At 36.6% G+C, this 15,311-nt stretch overlaps 1 protein-coding gene and 1 long non-coding RNA gene across 9 annotated transcripts in view; one reads left to right on the forward strand and one right to left on the reverse strand.

Moving 5' to 3' along the window:
- LOC145798625 (uncharacterized) overlaps positions 1-15,311 on the forward strand; it is a 217,928-nt gene that overhangs the window by 113,036 nt on the left and 89,581 nt on the right. The window lies entirely within an intron of this gene.
- Positions 1-15,311, reverse strand: part of LOC114274098 (disease resistance protein At4g27190-like) — an 82,580-nt gene that overhangs the window by 43,999 nt on the left and 23,270 nt on the right. Inside the window, exons 1-3 of one of the 3 annotated variants that reach the window (XR_014339790.1) lie at positions 3,193-3,345; positions 2,582-2,622; positions 1,618-1,883 (exon numbers count right to left, since the gene is read on the reverse strand). The gene's annotated coding sequence lies outside the window, so the exon portion shown is untranslated. Of the gene's footprint in view, positions 1-1,617; positions 1,884-2,383; positions 2,623-3,192; positions 3,346-15,311 lie in introns of those variants that run through there. The other 2 variants (XR_014339791.1, XR_014339789.1) reach the window with 2 other exon arrangements.

Below are 15,311 nucleotides of genomic sequence, written 5' to 3' on the forward strand. Positions count from 1 at the left end.
AATTGATCTTTCAGTTTCATTTGGCCAATCAATTATTCTCAAACCCAACATGTCAGCTATTTGATCTTGAATATTTTTAATGTCTGGGTGCCAAGACACTATAGCCATCAAAAGCTTATCCAATTTAGCTTCTCTTTTTTTTGCTAATTTCTCTTACCAAAGTTGTCTTTCGAACAACCTCCAATACCATGTATTCCGAAGAAATTGATTTTGTCATTTGACATTGCCAAATTCGTGGTCTCATAAGTCAAGAGCCTTTCTAAGGGTATGAATTATATCCCCAAGGGACGTGTAGAGCTGGATTTGTTATTGAAGTTGCTTTCTTTCCATAGCATTTTACCCTCATCCGTTTTATCTTTTGCTTCTTTTCCTAGCCAGAAACATGTGACCAAATCATCTGTCCAAAAAAAAATAAATAAATATGGAAAAACAAAAGTGTGACCAACTAAGAAAACCACCTATTAAAACACTCTCGTTCACATTACTTCCACCTTCCAAAGACTCTTTAGCCCTTCCTATGAACCCATTAAGTTTTTCAATCTAGTGCTTGACATCTTCATGAATTTCTTCTCTAATCGTAATTGCTAGATAAATGAATCCCTGAATCCTATCTCTCGTAGCCTCTAATGTTTCAACTTCACTTCTTAGACTTCCAACCTTTTTCTTTTGATAAATCAGACAATTGAATTGATGTTTAACTGGCTTCACAAACAATTTAACAACATTAACTTTTCTACAATGTAAATCAAAATATCTGCCATGTCTGAGGAAAAATATTGAACAAGCAACACTGAAATTTGCTAGAATATTACTGTTATTAATAACAAGAAAACTTGTGTCTGGATCTACTTCTTACACTTAAAATCTTTGGATTGAATTTTTGACATTGAATCTTTGATATTCTATGGTAGCTAAAGGATATGGTAGGGCTGTGGTGTCATTGGTAAGATTGGTATGTCTCGTTAGATCCGGAAAATGTTTCTGCAATGTTTTCTACTTTTAAAAAATGAAAAACATTTTCCATCCAAATTAGGTCATCTTCTTGAATGCTGAAAAACATCTTCCATTGACTTCTATGTTCCATTGTACCAAACTCTAAAATATGAGAACAACTTTTTTCGCCGAAACAAACTTACATGATGAATATTGAAGATGATTTATTTCTTTCTTCATCTTTCTTTCTTGCCTTTTATTTTTTATTTTTTGCATGAACAATATGGTGTTATTTGGAGCACAATTTAGAGCTATTTAATACTTCAGATACGGGGGGGAAAAAATTACATACTAAAAGGTCACTAAAAAAGAACTACTATTCTTGAGCTAAGTTGGTTTTTGTGTGTTTACATATATGAATTGTGGGTCATGCTAATCGCAACTCACATGTCATTAAGGTAAAGAAAATGCCAAAATATTTAGATTTTTAGTGCACCTTACGTTTCTGCATTATGAATAAAATGCAATGCAACTTAGCTCATGTAGACATACACAATTCAACTTAACTCAGACATAGTTACCTTTGCATTATGAATAAAATAAGCAATGGGCAACAGTTAGCATTATTTATATATTCAATTTCATAAATTATTGAAAAGGGCAAAGCTAGAATTCAAAGCTTACCTCTCTTTCTGTAAACAATTGCGGGAAAGGCAAATAGCTGATGCAGGCTTCACAATGGAGATGGAAACCCCAATATTCTATTGTTAAGAAGATGAAAATATTCTTTTCTTCGTTTGTTGTATGCTGGCACAATGTTTGATACTTTGCTTCCAGGGATGACAGGTGGCAAAGAGCATATACTAGCTCCTTTTTCTCTTTTCCTTTTCCTTTTCCTTTTGATATTCTTTCCTTTTCTTGAGAAAAATGTTATGCACAGGCTTGACTCACTGAATTTTCACATAGACAGACAAAGGCAATGAGTCTACATGTATAAATAATGATGATAATGATGATGACAGATATAATGATAAGAATTTAGAAGACAAGTGAGCTGTCCATTAAAGAACCTTACAACAGTTCAATAGCACAGTTAGCAGTGTTTTTACAGTTACTGGTAAATGGAGTTGGGCTGCAATTTTACTGCTCTGTTTCAGTCAAATTGTCTATTCCTGCTAAATTTGCTCCCAAATCCCAATTGTTTTGTTATGGTTTTTGTTAGGTGGAAAATTACTACTAATGTATGTGTGCACAAGCACGTAGACAGTCCTCCTTGAATTGGATGAGAACACAAAAATATAATTATTAAAACCCCAATTCTCAAACAATTACTCTATCAAATAATTAAAAGATGAGCTTTTCCGACTTGTTCTTCTTGGAATAGGAGTGAATAAAGTAGTTTTTGCTAACTCTATCCAGCAAAGTAATTTAACCGATTGGAATAGGAGCATTAGAGTTGAAAAGACTTTCTTCTATAGATCACAAGGTATTATGAAAATGTACAATACAATCAAGTATATCGCAATGTCGAATTTAGATGACTAATTCAAAGCCAAACTAAAATGTAAACATGAACTTTATTTAAATTAGCATCCAAATAGTGTAAAGTGAGGCTCCTGTTCAGAAACACTAAGGACAGCAAGCACACCTCTGTACAATCTCAGCCTTCTTCACTGCTAGCAATACTTGCTGCAACAAAAAAACAAATTAATTATGATAATTATGAAGGTGAGTTCTATTGGTACTTCATCTAGCATCAAGCATGCACACACAAACTAAGGTGCACACAAGCTAAAGGGTGAGCATTAACAGAGCTTCCATCGAGATAAAGTTAATTGGTTCTCAGATCGCTCTTCAAAAGCAGCCTGTGCTTTCTGAATATAAGAGAAATATGTGAAACCATTTTTAAGCAAACAATAAACTGTGAAGTCATTGTTCACTAGTACTGAAGGTCTGAAATGTTTGTTTGATGGTTCTCAAAAGTCAACTCAACTCAACAAGCCTTTATATTTCACTTCTATGTCTAAACAGGGTCCATGTATTTGGGCTAAATATTCTGGACAAAAGCCGTACATTGTGTTCTTCAGAATTTCTTTTGTTTTTTTATTTTTTTGATCAGGAAAAGGGAAATTTATTGATGAAATTGAATTTGTTGCAAAGTAAACACAACAATGTACATCAATAAAAAGAGTTGGCAAGACACCAACAAACAGGAACCAGAAAACCAGAGAGAGAGAGAGAGAGAGAGAGAAAGATTACCTTGACATTGAAGTGCGTTTGCATAATCAGAAGAAGACCTTGGAGGGAGCGGCAGAAGTAGAAGTCTTGATTTTAGAGCAATCTTTCTCAATTACTCATCTGAGGATGACCATTCAAAGTAGATCTCCCGGTACAGAAACTATAGAGATGTGAAAGATGGGGGCATTTCCCTAAATAAGCCAAAATAAGAAGGGAATTCCCAAACTAAGTCTAGTTTTGAAAGAATTCTCAAAATGAGCTAACTCGCGGTTCACAATCGCGAGTTCAACACTTTTCCACCCTTGTCGCCTGAAATCAGTAAAAGTTTAAACTCGCTGTTAGGAAAAGCGAGTTTAATTAAGAACTCGCTGTTAGAAAACGCGAGCTTGATTTAATTTCTTTCCTTTGAACTCGCTGTTTGTAAGCACGAGTTTAGCAAAAAAAAATTTCTGCTGAAATCGCTCTTTGAAAACACGAGTTTATCAAAAAGGTGAACTCGCTGTTTGTAAGCATGAGTTTAGCAAAAAAAAAATTTCTAATGAACTCGCTCTTTGTAACCACGAGTTCATCAAAACGCACGTTTTATGAAAAAAAAATTTCATCTCACTCTTTAGAACCACGGTTTTTTGCCAAATTTTTTTATGAACCGTGCTTTTAGCGTAATTTTTTTTTTAATTTCAATTTTACTAAACTTTAAAGAAAAATTTTTCGTTCTTTTGTTTATGTTGTCATTGTCTTGGTGATAATATATTTCAGAATAATTTTTTTGGTTAAAATTCTTTTACTAAAACCGTTCTCATATTAATTTTTTTTTCTTTCCTTTTGTCTTTAACCACGAGTTCATCAAAACCCACGTTTTATGAAAAAAAAAAATTCATCTCACTCTTTAGAACCACGGTTTTTTGCCAAATTTTTTTATGAACCGTGCTTTTAGCGTAATTTTTTTTTTAATTTCAATTTTACTGAACTTTAAAGAAAAAATTTTCATTCTTTTGTTTATGTTGTCATTGTTTTGGTGATAATATATTTCAGAATAGTTTTTTTGGTTAAAATTCTTTTACTAAAACCGTTCTCATATTAATTTTTTTTTCTTTCCTTTTGTCCTTAACCACGAGTTCATCAAAACCCACGTTTTATGAAAAAAAATTTCATCTCACTCTTTAGAACCACGGTTTTTTGCCAAATTTTTTTATGAACCGTGCTTTTAGCGTAATTGTTTTTTTAATTTCAATTTTACTGAACTTTAAAGAAAAATTTTTCGTTCTTTTGTTTATGTTGTCATTGTCTTGGTGATAATATATTTCAGAATAATTTTTTTGGTTAAAATTCTTTTACTAAAACCGTTCTCATATTAATTTTTTTTTCTTTCCTTTTGTCTTTAACCACGAGTTCATCAAAACCCACGTTTTATGAAAAAAAAATTTCATCTCACTCTTTAGAACCACGGTTTTTTGCCAAATTTTTTTATGAACCGTGCTTTTAGCGTAATTTTTTTTTTAATTTCAATTTTACTGAACTTTAAAGAAAAAATTTTCGTTTTTTTGTTTATGTTGTCATTGTTTTGGTGATAATATATTTCAGAATAATTTTTTTGGTTAAAATTCTTTTACTAAAACCGTTCTCATATTAATTTTTTTTTCTTTCCTTTTGTCTTTATTTTGGGTTAGAATGTGTAATTCAGCATTTTTTTATTTTGTTTGACTAAAGTAAATTTCTTTTGTTTTTCCTTGTGTTTGTTTTGGGTTAGAAGGTAATAATGTAATTGATAAATTTTTTGAGCTTTAGTAAAGCCGTTTTGATGTCAATTTTTTTTTAATTATTATTTCTTTGTTTTGCGTTAGAAGGTGTTATTCAGTAATTTGTTTGGGCTTTAATAAATCTTTTTTTATTTAAATATATATATATTTTTTCTTTTGTCTTTATTTTGGGTTAGAAGGTGATAATGTAATTCAAATTTTTTTTTTTCACTTTACTAAAGCCATTTTCATGTAAATTTTTTTATTTTTTATTTTTTTCTCTTCTCTTTGTTTTGGGTTAGAATGTGTTATTCAAAATTTTGTTTTGGCTTTACTAAAGTCGTTTTCATGTAAATAATATATATATTTTTTTCTGTTGTCTTTGTTTTGGGTTAGAAGCTGATAATGTAATTCATAAAACCTTGAGGAAAAAACACATAAGTCTCCCACAAAAATACATAAGTAGTACAAACATAAGTCTTGAACAACAATACATTGTGGACACCATGAACTGAACACACAATACATAGATAAACATAACAGTTAGACAGACAAATATTAGCCAGACAATCTGACCAACTCATTACGGAAACACTTACTCTAACACAAACATTACATATTAATGCATGACCTAATATTGCCGAAGTGTAGACATTAACACCTAATTCGCGCTTAAATCGGTAGGTAGCTCAGAGTCTGAACAATCCGAAAGCTCAGCATCAGAGACAAGCTGAGGATCCTCCATGATACCCTTGATAGCTGCATCATTTGGTTCTGTCTTGTTCTTTTGGGCATCCTTCTTAACTATGTATAGCTGCATATCGCGGGCTAACCTACGGTTCATTTGAGAAATCTCACGTTGTAGTCTTTCACATAGTCGATCAACATTATCAGGATCTTCCTTTTGGATCTCAACAGAACGTGCTTTTGGCACCTCCAATCGATTTTCCCGACATAATCTTTCCATTTGGACTCGCTCTATAAATAGTGCGGGCCATTTCAGAAGTCTAGTGTTTGCTAAACCATATCCTATTTGATTATCTGATGGTTCCTCCACCAAACCACATGGATCTCAATAGTACTTGGGCATGACAAAATGTCTCTTCCCAAACCTATCATGATAAGCACAAGAGGCATCTAACGAAGCAAATGGTGTTTCATCTTCAGCATCGCCACTTCCCCTTCCCCCTCCTCGTCGTGAACTGTCACCCCTTTAAGTTCCTACCACCTCTGCGATTCCCACTCCCTCCCATGAACCATGTAGCCATGCTAATTTTTTTAAACAAATGAATGATAATTTCGTAGAGCGAAATGAGTTGTAAGGTTGTGTCTTCACCTTTAGTCGTTTATATAGTTGGTTATGAACAGCTTTAGAAATATGGCCTTGCATGACAATCCCACATAAACGAACAAGGTATGAGTTGTCAGTAGAATGAAAAATCAGAAAAAAGGAAATATTGTGCACCAAGTCACATGACTTGACAATCCATCTGCATATACCGACAAAATAAAGGCATGCTCACTGTAAGGTAAATCAGTGAATTCACTGTTACCATGTGACTTTCTGAATTGAGAATCGCACATATATTAATAAAAAATGAGTTGTCATTGTAATAAAAAAGTCGAGCAAAAAATTGAGAAAACCAAAGTCTGTGCACCAAGTCACATGACTTCACAATCCATCTGCATATACCCACAAAATAAGGGCATGCTCACTGTAAGGTAAATCAGTGAATTCACTGTTGCCATGTGACTTTATGAATTGAGAATCGCACATATGATAATAAGAAATGAGTTGTCATTGTAATAAAAAAGTCGAGCAAAAAATTGAGAAAACCAAAGTCTGTGCACCAAGTCACATGACTTGACAATCCATCTGCATATACCCACAAAATAAGGGCATGCTCACTGTAAGGTAAATCAGTGAATTCATTGTTGCCATGTGACTTTATGAATTGAGAATCGCACATATATTAATAAGAAATGAGTTGTCATTGTAATAAAAAAGTCGAGCAAAAAATTGAGAAAATCAAAGTCTGTGCACCAAGTCACATGACTTGACAATCCATCTGCATATACCCAAAAAATAAGGGCATGCTGACTGTAAGGTAAATCAGTGAATTCACTGTTGCCATGTGACTTTATGAATTGAGAATCGCACATAAATTAATAAGAAATGAGTTGTCATTGTAATAAAAAAGTCGAGCAAAAAATTGAGAAAACCAAAGTCTGTGCACCAAGTCACATGACTTCACAATCCATCTGCATATACCCACAAAATAAGGGCATGCTCACTGTAAGGTAAAGCAGTGAATTCACTATTGCCATGTGACTTTCTGAATTGAGAATCCCACATATATCTATAAGAGATGAGTTGTCATTGTGTATCAAATAATCAAGCAAAATATCGAGAAAACCAAAGCCTGTGCACCAGGTCACATGACTTCACAATCCATCTGCATATACTGACAACTCTCTCCACGATTTGACTACTCAATGTTTGAAAAAATGAAGCTTATGTAGGCAATGTTGTGTTTCAGTTAGCTATGCATCATTCGTTGTTATGACCTACTATTTCTATCAGCGTCATTAGAATGGGTTACAATTCTAGTTTCTATACTAAGAGAATCGTCAATTTCTAGTTTCTACACAATTCCAATTGGGTTTTAAACTTAGTCCCCCAACTGGACCAACCACTTGGGTTTGAGCTTGTTTGTCCAGGACCCAAAGTTTAGTTTTCTGTCAACCCCCCATTCCTTACCAGAGTCATCATTTGTACTGGACTTACAAGAATTGGAAGGCGACTCTTTCTTCTTTCCTGATGGAGATTGAAATTCTTTACGTAGAGCATCCTATTTGACGAGGCCCAGTTACGGGAAGCTTTTCACCGACCTACCTGTTCTGTTTTATGTGTTATTGAAGGCGGTAGTTCGTTTCACCGAGTTTAGTTTTCTGTCAACCCCTCATTCATTACCAGAGTCATCATTTTTACTGGACTTTCAGGAATTGGAAGGTGACTCTTTCTTCTTTCCTGATGGAGATTGAAATTCTTTGTAAATTGATCCCTATTTCAGCAGCCCCAGTTAAGGGAAGCTTTTCACCGAGCTACCTATTCTGTTTTAGGTGTTTTAAGTATTCACATAATTCAACATACATTAATCCATTCATTAATCCAGAATTGAGAATCGCACATATATTAATAAGAAATGAGTTGTCAGTGTAATAAAAAAGTCGAGCAAAAAATTGAGAAAACCAAAGTGTGTGCACCAAGTCATATGACCTGACAGTCCATCTGCATATACCCACAAAATAAGGGCATGCTCACTGTAGGGTAAATCAGTGAATTCACTGTTGCCATGTGACTTTCTGAATTGAGAATCACACATATATCAAATTGGTGTTCAGGTAAACCAATTGCGTTTTAAATTGCTTACTAGAGTCATCATTTTGACTGGACTTCCAGGAATTGGAAGGCGACTCTTTCTTCTTTCCCTATGGAGATTGAAATTTTTTACATACATGATCTTTATTTCACGAGCCCAGTTAAGGGAAGCTTTTCACCAAGCTACCTGTTCTGTTTTATGTGTTTTAAGTATTCACATAATTCAACATACATTAATCCATTTGTTAATCCAGAACATTCATTAACTCATTGCAATTCAATAAAGAAAGTCATGAACTAATAAATGTGCTGTTATAAATGTAGTTATTTCATAAACTTCAGGTTCATTAAACAAATACTTCAAATACATCCGTATGTTAGATGAACAACAACATTGTCTTACACTCCAGACAACAAACAAATATATATGAAAGATAAAGGTGTTTGATTTCTCATTCCTCATCTGACATGTAGTAGTCAGAGAGATATTTTTCATTGTTTAAGACATTATTTCGCTCAATCACTTCCAAATCTCTGTTGCTTGCTTCTGTCATTTCGGTGGCTAGCTGAAGCATGAAATGTCGACATCTTCGCATCAACATTCTGTTATTCTCCTTCTTAATTCTACTAACTGCTTTTTCATAGTCACTGACATTTCGTCTAGCCATGGTTAATGAACGACGATGAGGTACCGGTGCCCCAAAGTTACGTAGATCATTAAACAATCCTTCTTGCTCCGTTACCCTGAACGCCCATTCTGCTCGGATACCAGCATAATAATCCTTTGGACTCGAGTACTTTTCGCTCTTGTAGTCATAACTAAATGGAGGTAGCAGCCAGACTTTCGGATTTCTTTGTTGGCGTGAACTTCCTTCACCTCTTGAAGACATTGTTCCTAAAATAAACAAACAAATAATAATAGTAATTGTAGATATATTACTATTGTTATGACTTGAACAAACATCATATTGGGGTTGTCGCTATTTATAGACATCATACTGAGGGTTAACTAGAGATGATCTAGTGACGATAATGCATGCTGGGGCACTATGGAACAAGTGATACCCGTGATATTATTTTTTAGCTTTTTATTTCATACAATCCTGAGTACCCGTGACTTTGTTTACCTGTGATGTAGTCACGGACGTGGTTGTCAGATAAAGTCATCATTGTAGGACAGAGGATGACACTGCAATCCCTTCATATTGGAGTAGTGAGTTGTCAAATAAAACAATATGCAGTGAGTTGTCACATCGCCTCATGAAACTATTTTTTCATGCTTACTTTTTTAATACAGTAAGTAGTGACTTGGAATTGACGATTTCAGTACAAATTGGTATTTTCAAAAAATTATAAATGAAATTAAATCCTTAAATTTTCTTTGTTTTAAACTAATATTCTTCATAAACAACCTATATTTTATTTTATTTTCACTTAATGAACTTCACAGTCATCCTATTTTCTCCTGTTTGCATTTATTGTTTCTTTTTGTATATTCTGCAATGTGATAAAAAAAAAATAACGCATTTACTTGCGCTGCAGAAAGTCACATGCATCACGTAATTTGAGGAAAAAAGTGACAAACTATATAAGCATGGCAAAGTCAGAAAGTCACATGCATTACTGCATCACTGCATAAAGCGACATGCATCACTGCATCACTGCACAAAGTCACATGCATCGCTGCACAAAGTCAGATGCATCACTGCATTGCTGCACAAAGTCACATACCATCTGAACTTGAAAAACAAAGCATCCAAATTATTACACCGGTTCAAGTAATTGGTGAGCATCACTGACAAATGTTGGACGTATCACCGCGCCGAGCATAAAGATTTTGAAATTGTAATTTCACATTTATTTTTTAAAAAAAAATTCAGGCAGAGAAATTTGACTACTTAAGACGTTTAGTCGGTTGATCAGCTTGGTTTTTATTTTATTATTTTTTTTTTATGTTTTTACTTTTTGTTTTGGAATAACAATCAATTGTGCAATTCATAAAAGTCGAAGTGACAACTCCTATCAAGTTGATGCATAGTTGCTCAGGTCATAAAAGTTGACGTGACAACTCTGATGCATAGTTGATTACAATAATTTCATACATACAGCTACCATGTGTATATATGGTATAAATATCGCATCATACCATAATAAAAGTTTTACAGCTATTTCGAGCGATATCATCATGAGATATACGGTGGTTGATCTATATTCAGCAATGGGTCGCTATTGGGTTGCAGATGGAGATGAATTTGAATACCCAATGAATCCAAATCTGCGTTACTCACGTGCCACCGTCAATACCATGAGAGCTGAGTGGGAATTTCGCAAAACTCGAGCAAACGTTCTCGTTGAGCTATGTCGTGAAGTTAATCTTAAATTTCCTCGCCAGTTAGCCATGCGTATGCCAACTGACACTCCACAGTTGTTGCAAAGGGCATTGCATCGTATCCGCGATGAGGTTAATCGCATGACCCAACGTTTGCAAAGGTCCAGACTAATGAAGACCGCAAATGAGCGTGCCGAAGATGGGTTAATGGATGATGCACACCAGTACTACGCCTGGAGCATAGATGTTATGTATGAATCTGATATTGAGATGTCAGATGATGATGATAATGAATGAAATTGTTTGGATGAACGCCCAAACCATTTCTGTAATGCATGCAATTTTTAATGCTTATCCACGACTTATCTTATCAATGAAGGGAGATATTTCAATTGTTTTCAAATATTTATTGTAATTCTACCTTTACTTTCTCTCCGTTATTGTTATTTTGAAGAACGCTACTTGAACTAGACTTTCATGATTTCATGCATTATTGATGTGGAATATAATAATGATACTTAATGAACAAGGTATGAGTTCATATCGATTGATAGTTGAAATACTTGTGTTTGTTTAGATATTTATTTTGTTTCCTTTTTGTTCATATTGCTCCCCACAACTATCCATTATGCAATGTTCACATTTTTTTCCCAGATTTTTGTTGTATAAAATTTTTACAAACCTGTAGCAACACAAGTGGTCCTCCAATCTCATTTAATCATAAAATCCTATCAATTCTTATCATTTTTTTCCTGTTTTCGTTTTCATTTGTATGGAAATCATCAAAACAAGTAAGAATAAAAAATTGTGAAATTATATTTTTCGAAGAAATAAGTATGACACATTTACATCATCTGTACAAGTTTGATATACAAAAACTATAACAAAAACTATAAATAAAATAAACTATACACTTCACAGCACACCCGCTAATGCCCTAACCTGCCCCCAGTCCCAGAACCCCGACCGTGGACCTCTCTCCTCGGTCTCCTGTGGTAGACTCTCTGAATATCTGGCTGCTGTGGAGCCTATGACTGTGACTCCCCCTGTACTGCATGTGCTGCCCCTGATCCTGGCTGTGGCGGAAGATCGGATACTGCTGTGAGCTGTGAAACTCCATCATCTGGTGTAACTATATCAGGATCTGCAGCTGGAGCTCGACCTCTGCCTCTGCCCGCACCCCGACCTCTGCCGCGACGTCCGCCACGACCAAAACCTCGGCCTCTCCCGCGCGCTCTGGGGGGGCTCAATATGGCCCTCAGCGTCAACGTGGGAGATGTCAGTGAGAACTGCATCATGTGTACTCATGGTCGCGGTCGAACTGTCTGGTGGTGCTAACTGGGTGGGTGGGGTAACAACGTCATGCATGTATCGGGGCGGTGTCCAATCAGGGTCAGCCACATAAGGTATGCCAGTATGCTGCGTAAGAAGTACGTCGAGGGAATCTGTAGATATGTATGGGGTAGTATGTGGTGGGGTCGAAGGCAGTGTGGAAGGAGCTGATGTGGCAGACGCTGAAGTGGAAGGCGCTGACGTGGACGGCGCTGATGTGTTTGGAGCACCTGCTGAAGTGTGTACACCGTAGTGGCCGAAATGCAAACGACCTCCCCGATGGGCAACCTGGAATGCCTGGTACAATAACTCCCGGATCTCTGCAACGGCCTCCAAGGCATGCTGTGCATCACGTCTCAAATGGGCGTCCTCAGCCAAGTGAAACGACCTCCCAGCTCCAGCCACCTGAACAAACATTCAGACGTATTATTAGGCTACAGTTCACTGAATGTAAATCAAGTATGATTTTAATAATTATCTGACACATAATATGATACTCACCAATGCCTCAAGATAAGGGACAACTCCTTGATATCCAGACTCAGACACGTGGCTCGGATTCCCGACTAGTAGGTGTGTATGTCGCCGATACCACAACATGTAAGGGTCGGAAGAGGGGATCACGTCATCGCTGTAGTCAGCCTGTACAATACTGTCCCAGCGGGCATCCCACAACTGTATATATCGCATAAAAAACAGACGCCAGTCAGTGCCAGCTCGGCCACGCCTATCAGTGACGTGCAACTGCCACTCAGTGTCGAACCGATCTGGCACGGACTGCACCCGACCAAACTGTCGGAGGACATGATGGGGGAGATGCCACTCAACCACGTCAAAACAAATAAGTGGCACTCTTGCCATCCATATCTCCTGACCCAATCGGCAGTAGTCGGGGAGCGTATCGAGGACCCCAGCGTAAGGCTGCCAGATAAACTACAATGACGACAAATAATTTAAATTTTGCTCGTAAACTCAAAACATATACAATGAAGAAGACAACTAAAACGCAATAAAAAAAGTTCATACCTCGCCCTCGATCATGCGGTCCAGCTGGTCTCTATAAACTACCACTACGTGGGTCGAGACGACCTCATGGTCCATGTCAACCCTCCACCGGCCATCTCGCGGTCCGGTGGGCAACTGCATGTCCCCTTCACCCATAGGAAGCTCACTAGGACCAACCGGTTGCCGCCTAGACGGGGCAATGCGAATCAATCTCTTCCATGCCCAAATCTGCAATAGTTTGAATACAATTACAATACTGATATATGGCTATAAATATGAATTGACATGTAATAAAATTGTTACTAACCTGTAGCAACACAAGTGGTCCTCCAATCTCCCTCGTACCCACCTGAGCTGCTCGACATAGCATCCTATACAACCATGCCAGAGCCGCGCTACCCCAGCTGTACTGCCCAATCTCCTCAATGTCTCTCAGCAATGGCAAGTACATCAGCTTGACCAGGTTCTGTGACTTATCAAGGAGAAGTACCCCCCCAATAAGCCACAGAATATATGCTCGGGTATGTTGCTGTACCAACTCATCTGGAGCATGATTTGGAAGATGAGCAAAGTGCTCGGCCAGCCACCTCACCCTCACTCTACCTGCCTGTAAATCTGCTGGTGTAGGTGCTACTCCCAATAGCTCAGCATATAGGGCTATCCACTGCTCCGTCGCGAGAGAAGAGTCAACTCTAGTAACTGCTCGGCCATCAATCCGAAGACCATATAGGACGGATATGTCCTGCAACGTGACGGTGGCCTCCCCAATCGGGAAATGGAATGTATGAGTCTCTGTGCGCCACCTCTCAACGAGAGCAGTGATGAGTGCGTGGTCCAGTCGAATGTGCCCAATACGATACACACCATAGAATCCCGCGCGTAATAGATACTGCAAGACTCTATGGTCCAACGGATGCTCCCACAATCCAGAATCTGCCCGACGACATGTCAACACGGTGCGTGCCTCATCCTGCACAACAGAATTACCAGTTCAAATAATAACATTATCCCGAAATATACAACAAAATGCAATGTATTTTAATTGTAGCCGTAAAGTGCAACAAACGTTATTGCATACCGGACGGTCCCACATACTGTCAGCCCGATGTGCCTGTCTGAACAGTGGAACCTCCTCAGGTACATGTGCCATGAAGCCTGTACAACTGAAATTATTGATCCATATCAAAAGCTCATTTAATCATAACATAATAACAGAGAAAACTGTAATTATTGATTTTGTACTGAACGATGTAAAATACAATGAAGTAAATGTTATGGGTTCGAGAAAAAGACAAATTTATGTGCCACTTACACGGAAGCAATTCGAAATTAATGATTACATTTATGGCATATTTGACAAAACTGAAATATTTATTTTGTAATGCTAAAAGTTTGAATAAATTATAAATTTTGCAAAATACATATAAAATTTTGTAATTGTGAACAAAAACCGCAGCATTCCAATTTTTAAAATTTTAATTTATAATAGGTTAATTTTTTTAAAATTTGTAACTTTTTTAAATTATAAAATGTGAACAATGATTGCAGCATTCGATATTTAATTTATTCAAAAATATGAAACTTTGAAATGGTAGAAGAACTACGTGATTAAGTATAGAATATTGTAATACACATTTCGAATCAAGTACTCCGTGAAAAACTAGTACACATTTTCAATAAATTATAAAAGTTTGAATAAATTGTACACATTTTCAATTTTGCATTACACATTTTTTACTCAAGTACACATTTTGTAATACACACTTCAAATGTACGACCCCGTTTACAAATAAAGAATTTAAAAATACATAATTAAATGATCTATTACAAATGAAGAATTTCAAAATGATATATTACAACATGTAAGTATTACATAGTCTTCATCGACCAAGTCGCGCCAGACATGTTCGCTTGTCATGACCTGTCTGGTGGCACTCACTGCAACGAGCTGTCAAACGCCTGTCTGATATATCCATCTCATTCGGAATACGAGCCATAGATGTACGACCCCGTTTTACTTCTCGCAGACGAAGGTCATTAGGCATTAAGGTCCACTGCGGATCATCCCAATAATCTTCATGCGGTATTGGGTTGAATTTAGTTTCCCAAACCCTCATGTATACAGGAAGCCTGTATACTGGATCAACGTACTGGAATGGATTGTCACCGCATTCAGACATTACAGCGAGCATATGAGAACATGGATAGTGTCTTATCTCATATTTCCCACAACTGCACGTGGGTTGATTCATCCGCACAATCTGTCTATTGCAACCTCGTCCACGGCGAAAAGATGTTTGCACCTCAAATACACGGCGGGGCCTATAAGATAATATTGAAACAAACTAATAAAGTT

The sequence above is a fragment of the Camellia sinensis genome, chromosome 9 (genome assembly GCF_055761805.1).
Source record: "Camellia sinensis isolate YWXY chromosome 9, ASM5576180v1, whole genome shotgun sequence".
In the NCBI taxonomy this organism is placed as follows: domain Eukaryota; kingdom Viridiplantae; phylum Streptophyta; class Magnoliopsida; order Ericales; family Theaceae; genus Camellia; species Camellia sinensis.